Raw genomic sequence first — 8,209 nt, 5'->3', positions numbered from 1 at the left:
TCAATCAGGCCGGAATAGAATCCAGTGATTCTTTTGCGTCTGTCACTAACGCCCCGCCTTCAGGAGTTTGAAGCTCGTCACAGTCATTCAATCATTGAATCCTACTCAGAATACCACAGACAAGGTTAGACCTTCTGGATTCTCTTGAATGCCGCCATCAGTTCTAGCCTATACCACGAAGACTCTGATCTCACAGAATGGCTGGCTTGGTTGTCAGGCGAGCACTCGGTTGTCAGGCAATCAACCATGCATCGTGTATCAGGAATCCAAGAGATATTCACCCAATCTAAGGTAGAACGGAGGTGGTTGTCAGGCACACGTTCATAGGTGAGAATGATGATGAGTGTCACGGATCATCACATTCATCAAGTTGAAGAACAAGAACAAGCGGAATTGAATAGAAGAACAATAGTAATTGCATTAATACTCGAGGTACAGCAGAGCTCCACACCTTAATCTATGGTGTGTAGAAACTCCACCGTTGAAAATACATAAGAACAAGGTCTAGGCATGGCCGAATGGCCAGCCTCCCAAAGTGGGTTCAATCATAAAAACATGATCAAAAGCTCTAAAATGATCCAAAGATCCAAAGATCAGAAGATCAGAAGATCAGAAGATGAAAATACAATAGTAAAAGACCCTATATATAGAGAACTAGTAGCCTAGGGTTTACAGAGAAGAGTAAATGACATAAAAATCCACTTCCGGGCCCACTTGGTGTGTGCTTGGGCTGAGCATTGAAGCATTTTCGTGTAGAGACTCTTCTTGGAGTTAAACGCCAGCTTTTATGCCAGTTTGGGCGTTTAACTCCCATTCTTGTGCCAGTTCCGGCGTTTAACGCTGGGAATTCTGAAGGTGACTTTGAACGCCGGTTTGGGCCATCAAATCTTGGGCAAAGTATGGACTATCATATATTGCTGGAAAGCACAGGATGTGTACTTTCCAACACCGTTAAGTGCGCGCCAATTGGGCTTCTGTAGCTCAAGAAAATCCACTTCGAGTGCAGGGAGGTCAGAATCCAACAGCATCTGCAGTACTTTTTAGTCTCTGAATCAGATTTTTGCTCAGGTCCCTCAATTTCAGCCAGAAAATACCTGAAATCACAGTAAAACACACAAACTCATAGTAAAGTCCAGAAAAGTGAATTTTAACTAAAAACTAATAAAAATATACTAAAAACTAACTAGATCATACTAAAAACATACTAAAAACAATGCCAAAAAGCGTACAAATTATCCGCTCATCACAACACCAAACTTAAATTGTTGCTTGTCCTCAAGCAACTGAAAATCAAATAAGATGAAAAGAAGAGAATATACTATAAACTCCGAACTATCAATGAAACTTAGCTCCAATTAGATGAGCGGGACTAGTAGCTTTTTGCCTCTGAACAGTTTTGGCATCTCGCTTTATCCTTTGAAGTTCAGAATGATTGGCTTCTATAGGAACTCAGAATTCAGATAGTGTTATTGATTCCCCTAGTAAAGTATGTTGATTCTTGAACACAGCTACTTTATGAGTCTTGGCCGTGGCCCAAAGCACTCTATTTTCCAGTATTACCACCGGATACATACATGCCACAGACACGTAATTGGGTGAACCTTTTTCAGATTGTGACTCAGCTTTGCTAGAGTCCCCAATTAGAGGTGTCCAGGGTTCTTAAGAACACTCTTTTTGCCTTGGATCACAACTTTATTTCTTTCTTTTTCTTTCTTTTTCTTTTTCTCCCTTTTTTCATTTTTTTTTGAATTCACTGCTTTTTCTTGCTTCAAGAATCATTTTTATGATTTTTCAGATCCTCAGTAACATGTCTCCTTTTTCATCATTCTTTCAAGAGCCAACAATTTTAACATTCATGAACAACAAATTCAAAAGACATATGCACTGTTCAAGCATTCATTCAGAAACAAAAAGTATTGTCACCACATCAAACTAATTAAGCTAGTTTTAAAGATGAATTCGAAATCCTGTACTTCTTGTTCTTTTGTAATAAAATCAGTTTTCATTTAAGAAAGGTGATGGATTCATAGGACATTCATAACTTTAAGGCATAGACACTAAGACACTAATGATCACAAGACACAAACATAGATAAACATAAGCATAAAATTTCGAAAACAGAAAAATAAAGAACAAGGAAATTAAAGAACGGGTCCACCTTAGTGATGGCGGCTTGTTCTTCCTCTTGAATGTCTTATGGAGTGCTTGAGCTCCTCAATGTCTCTTCCTTGTCTTTGTTGTTCCTCTCTCATGGTTCTTTGATCTTCTCTTATCTCATGGAGGAGGATGGAATGTTCTTGGTGCTCCACCCTTAGTTGTCCCATGTTGGACTCAATTCTCCTAGGGAGGTGTTGATTTGCTCCCAATAGTTTTGTGGAGGAAAGTGCATCCCTTGAGGCATCTCAGGGATTTTATGAGGAGGAATTTCCTCATGCTTGCTCCATCCTTTTCTTAGTGATGGGCTTGAGGTCATGCCTTTTCAGTTGAACCGGCTTCCCTCTTGAGTTTCTCTTCCATTGAGCGCCCTCTTCACAAATGTTTATGAGGACTTGGTCCAACCTTTGATCAAAGTTGACCCTTTTTGAGTTTGAAAGGGATCTCGGGGAGCACCTTCTTCAAGGCCACAGCTTCATAGAAGTGGTCTTGATGCACCCTTGAGATGAATCTCTCCATCTCCCATGACTCGGAGGTGAAAGCTTTTGCCCTCCCTCTCCTCTTTCTAGAGGTTTCTCCGGCCTTGGATGCCATAAATGGTTATGGAAAAACAAAAAGCAATGCTTTTACCACACCAAACTTAAAAGGTTTGCTCGTCCTCGAGCAAAAGAAGAAAGAAGAGAGTAGAAGAAGAAGAAATGAGGAAGAAGGGAATGGCTTTTTGTTCGGCCAAAAAGGGGGAGAAGTGGTGGTTTGATTGTGTGAAAATGAAGGAGTGAATATAGGTTTATATAGGAGTGGGGGTGTTCATGGTTCGGTCATGTATGGGTGGGTTTGGGAGTTAAAGTGGTTTGAATTTGAAGGGTGAGGTAGGTGGGGTTTTATGAAGGATGGATGTGAGTGGTGAAGAGAAAGATGGGATTTGATAGGTGAAGGGTTTTTGGGGAAGAGGTGTTGAGGTGATTGGTGAATGGGTGAATAAGAGAGAGAGTGGTGGGGTAGGTGGGGATCCTGTGGGGTCCACAGATCCTGAGGTGTCAAGGAAAAGTCATCCCTGCACCAAGTGGCAAGCAAAAATGCGTTTTGAGCCAATTCTGGCGTTAAATGCCGGGCTGGTGCCCATTTCTGGCATTTAACGCCGAATGCTTGCCCTTTTCTGGCGTTTAATGCCAGTCTGGTGCCCCTTTCTGGCGTTAAACGCCCAGAATGGTGCCAAACTGGGCGTTAAACGCCCAACAGCTAGCCTTACTGGCGTTTAAACGCCAGCACGCTCTCCTCCAGGGTGTGCTATTTTTCTATCTGTTTTTCATTCTGTTTTTGCTTTTTCAATTGATTTTGTGACTTCTCATGATCATCAACCTACAAAAGAACATAAAATAACAAAGGAAAATAGATAAAATATAACATTGGGTTGCCTCCCAACAAGCGCTTCTTTAATGTCAGTAGCTTGACAGAGGGCTCTCATGGAGCCTCAGAAATACTCAGAGCAATGTTGGAACCTCCCAACACCAAACTTAGAAGTTGGTTGTGGCCTCCCAACACCAAACTTAGAGTTTGACTGTGGGGGCTCTGTGTGGCTCTGTTTTGAGAGAAGCTCTTCATGCTTCCTCTCCATGATGACAGAGGGATATCCTTGAGCCTTAAACACAAAGGATTCTTCATTCACTTGAATGATCAATTCTCCTCTATCAACATCAATCACAGCCCTTGCTGTGGCTAGGAAGGGTCTGCCAAGGATGATGGATTCATCCATGCACTTCCCAGTCTCTAGGACTATGAAATCAGCAGGGATGTAATGGTCTTCAACTTTTACCAGAACATCCTCTACAAGTCCATAGGCTTGTTTTCTTGAATTGTCTGCCATCTCTAGTGAGATTTTTGCAGCTTGCACCTCAAAGATCCCTAACTTCTCCATTACAGAGAGAGGCATGAGGTTTACACTTGACCCTAAGTCACACAAGGCCTTCTTGAAGGTCATGGTGCCTATGGTACAAGGTATTGAAAACTTCCCAGGATCCTGTCTCTTTTGAGACAATTTCTGCCTAGACAAGTCATCCAGTTCCTTGGTGAGCAAAAGGGGTTCATCTTCCCAAGTCTCATTCCCAAATAACTTGTCATTTAGCTTCATGATTGCTCCAAGGTATTTAGCAACTTGCTCTTCAGTGACATACTCATCCTCTTCAGAGGAAGAATACTCATCAGAGCTCATGAATGGCAGAAGTAAGTCCAATGGAACCTCTATGGTCTTATTTTGAGCCTCAGATTCCCATAGTTCCTCATTGGGGAACTCATTGGAGGCCAGTGGACGTCCATTGAGGTCTTCCTCAGTGGCGTTCACTGCCTCTTCCTCCTCTCCAAATTCGGCCATGTTGATGGCTTTGCACTCTCCTTTTGGATTTTCTTCTGTATTGCTTGGAAGAGTACTAGGAGGGAGTTCAGTAATTTTCTTGCTCAGCTGACCCACTTGTGCCTCCAAATTTCTAATGGAGGACCTTGTTTCAGTCATGAAACTTTGCGTGGTTTTGATTAGATCAGAGACCATGGTTGCTAAGTCAGAGGTATTCTGCTTAGAACTCTCTGTCTGTTGCTGAGAAGATGATGGAAAAGGCTTGCTATTGCTAAACCTGTTTCTTCCACCATTATTGTTGTTGAAACCTTGTTGAGGTCTCTGTTGATCCTTCCATGAGAGATTTGGATGATTTCACCATGAGGGATTATAGGTGTTTCCATAGGGTTCTCCCATGTAATTCACCTCTTCTATTGAAGGGTTCTCAGGATCATAAGCTTCTTCTTCAGATGAAGCTTCCTTAGTACTGCTTGGTGCATTTTGCATTCCAGACAGACTTTGAGAAATCATATTGACTTGTTGAGTCAATATTTTATTCTGAGCCAGTATAGCATTCAGAGTGTCAATCTCAAGAACTCCTTTTTTCTGATTGGTCCCATTGTTCACAGAATTCCTTTCAGAAGTGTACATGAATTGGTTATTTGCAACCATTTCAATCAGCTCTTGAGCTTCTGTAGGCGTCTTCTTCAGATGAAGAGATCCTCCAGCAGAGCTATCCAAAGACATCTTGGATAGTTTAGAGAGACCATCATAGAAAATTCCAATGATGCTCCATTCAGAAAGCATATCAGTGGGACACTTTCTGATTAATTGTTTGTATCTTTCCCAAGCTTCATAGAGGGACTCTCCTTCCTTCTGTCTGAAGGTTTGGACTTCCATTCTAAGCTTACTCAATTTTTGAGGTGGAAAGAACTTTGCCAAGAAGGCATTGACTAGCTTTTCCCAAGAGTTCAGGCTTTCTTTAGGTTGTGAGTCCAACCATATTCTAGCTCTGTCTCTTACAGCAAAAGGGAATAGCATAAGTTTGTAGACCTCAGGGTCAACCCCATTAGTCTTGACAGTGTCACAGATTTGCAAGAACTCAGCTAAAAACTGATGAGGATCTTCCAATGGAAGTCCATGGAACTTGCAATTCTGTTGCATTAGAGAAACTAATTGAGGCTTAAGCTCAAAGTTGTTTGCTCCAATGGCAGGGATAGAGATGCTTCTCCCATAGAAGTCGGGAGTAGGTGCAGTAAAGTCACCCAGCACCTTCCTTGCATTGTTGGCATTGTTGTTGTTTTCGGCTGCCATGGGTTCTTCTTCTTTGAAGATTTCTGTTAGGTCCTCTACAGAGAGTTGTGCCTTGGCTTCTCTTAGCTTTCGCTTTAAGGTCCTTTCAGGTTCAGGATCAGCCTCAACAAGAATGCTTTTGTCCTTGCTCCTGCTCATAAGAAAGAGAAGAGAACAAGAAAATGTGGAATCCTCTATGTCACAGTATAGAGATTCCTTGAGGTGTCAGAGGAAAAGAAAGATAGAAGGCAGAAGTAGAAAATTCGAACTTATCAAAGAAGATGGAGTTCGAATTTTGCATTAAGGAATAGTGTTAGTCCATAAATAGAAGGATGTGAGAAGAGGGGAAGTAATTTTCGAAAATCAAGTAAAAGATTTTGAAAACATTTTGAAAAACACTAATTGATTTTCGAAAAAAAAAAGTGGGAAAGAAATCAAGTGATTTTTGAAAAAGAATTTGAAATTAGAAATCAAAAAGATTTGATTGAAAGTTATTTTGAAAAAGATGTGGTTAAGAAGATATGATTGGTTTTAAAAAGATGTGATTGAGAAGATATGATTTGAAAAACATTTTAAAAAAATTTGATTTTGAAAATTAATGACTTGGCTATCAGGAAAAGATATGATTCAGACATTAAACCTTTCTCAACAGAAAAGGCAACATACTTGAAATGTTGAATCAAATCATTAATTGATAGCAAGTATCTTTGAAAATAGAAAGAAATTGAATTTGAAAAAGATTTGATTGAAAAGATATGATTTGAAAAAGATTTGATTTTGAAAAGATTTTGAAAACTTGAACAAAATCTTCCCTCTTATGCCATCCTGGCATTAAACGCCCAGAATGGTGCACATTCTGGCGTTTAACGTCCAAAACTCTACCCTTTTGGGCGTTAAACGCCCAACCAGGCACCCTGGCTGGCGTTTAAACGCCAGTCTGTCCTTCTTCACTGGGCGTTTTGAACGCCCAACTTTTTCTGTATAATTCCTCTGCTGTATGTTCTGAATCTTCAATTCTCTGTATTATTGACTTGAAAAGACACAAATTAAAAATTTTTTTTTGGATTTTTAATAGTGAGGAATAATCAAAATGCAACTAAAATCAAATAACAATGCATGCAAGACACCAAACATAGCAGTTTGTATACTACTGACACTAACAAAATGAGAATGCATATGAGACACATAAACACTCAAGTCAAGAGAATTTAAAAATCAGAGCAATGAAATCATCAAGAACAACTTGAAGATTAATGAAGATACATGCATGAATGCAAAAAGAACAGAAACATGCAATTGACACCAAACTTAAGATGAGACTCTAGAATCAAACAAGAAATATTTTTGGATTTTATGATTTTGTAATTTTTTTGTGTTTTTCGAAAATTAAGTGGAAAAGAAAATAAAGATATCAAAATTCCTAATGAGAATTCCAGGAATCATGCAATGTTAGTCTAAAGCTTCAGTCTAAAGAAATTAGACATGGCTGAACAAGCTTCAGCAGGACATTGCATTCAAGAGCTAAATTGATGAAAATCAATCAGCTTTGGTGATGATAAGAACATCACCTTGAAACACTAGAATTCATTCTTAAGAACTCTGAAGAAAAATACCTAATCTAAGCAACAAGATGAACCATCAGTTGTCCATACTCGAACAATCCCCGGCAACGGCGCCAAAAACTTGGTATGCGAAATTGTGATCAATACTTTTCACAAATCAAATAATCCCCGGTAATGAATCCAAAAACTTGGTGTTCAATACCATGGCATAAACACAACTTCGCACAACTAACCAGCAAGTGTACTGGGTCGTCCAAGTAATAAACCTTACGCGAGTAAGGGTCGATCCCACAGAGATTGTTGGTATGAAGCAAGTTATGGTCACCTTGTAAATCTTAGTCAGGCAAACTCAAATGATTATGAATGATGAATAAAACATAAAGGTAAAGATAGAGATACTTATGTAATTCATTGGTGGGAATTTCAGATAAGCGTATGAAGATGCTTGTCCCTTCCGTCTCTCTGCTTTCCTACTGTCTTCATCCAATCCTTCTTACTCCTTTCCATGGCAAGCTTATGCAAGGGTTTCACCGTTGTCAGTGGCTACCTCCCATCCTCTCAGTGGAAATGTTCAACGCACCCTGTCACGGCACGGCTATCCATCTGTCGGTTCTCAATCAGGCCGGAATAGAATCCAGTGATTCTTTTGCGTCTGTCACTAACGCCCTGCCTTCAGGAGTTTGAAGCTCGTCACAGTCATTCAATCATTGAATCCTACTCAGAATACCACAGACAAGGTTAGACCTTCCGGATTCTCTTGAATGCCGCCATCAGTTCTAGCCTATACCACGAAGGCTCTGATCTCACGAAATGGCTGGCTCGGTTGTCAGGCGAGCACTCGGTTGTCAGGCGATCAACCATGCATCGTGTATCA

General features: G+C 40.3%; 1 non-coding gene across 1 annotated transcript; it reads left to right on the top strand.

Moving 5' to 3' along the window:
- The first annotated feature begins 5,281 nt into the window (after positions 1–5,281).
- Positions 5,282–5,389, top strand: LOC112713510 (small nucleolar RNA R71). Its single transcript, XR_003158483.1, has one exon. It is a non-coding gene; the product is annotated as a small nucleolar RNA R71 (small nucleolar RNA).
- Positions 5,390–8,209: the final 2,820 nt, after the last annotated feature.

This window comes from Arachis hypogaea, chromosome 9 (assembly GCF_003086295.3).
Source record: "Arachis hypogaea cultivar Tifrunner chromosome 9, arahy.Tifrunner.gnm2.J5K5, whole genome shotgun sequence".
NCBI classification, from domain to species: domain Eukaryota; kingdom Viridiplantae; phylum Streptophyta; class Magnoliopsida; order Fabales; family Fabaceae; genus Arachis; species Arachis hypogaea.
The sequence above is the reverse complement of the archived record's forward strand: the minus strand, read 5'-3'. Positions and strand labels throughout refer to the sequence as shown.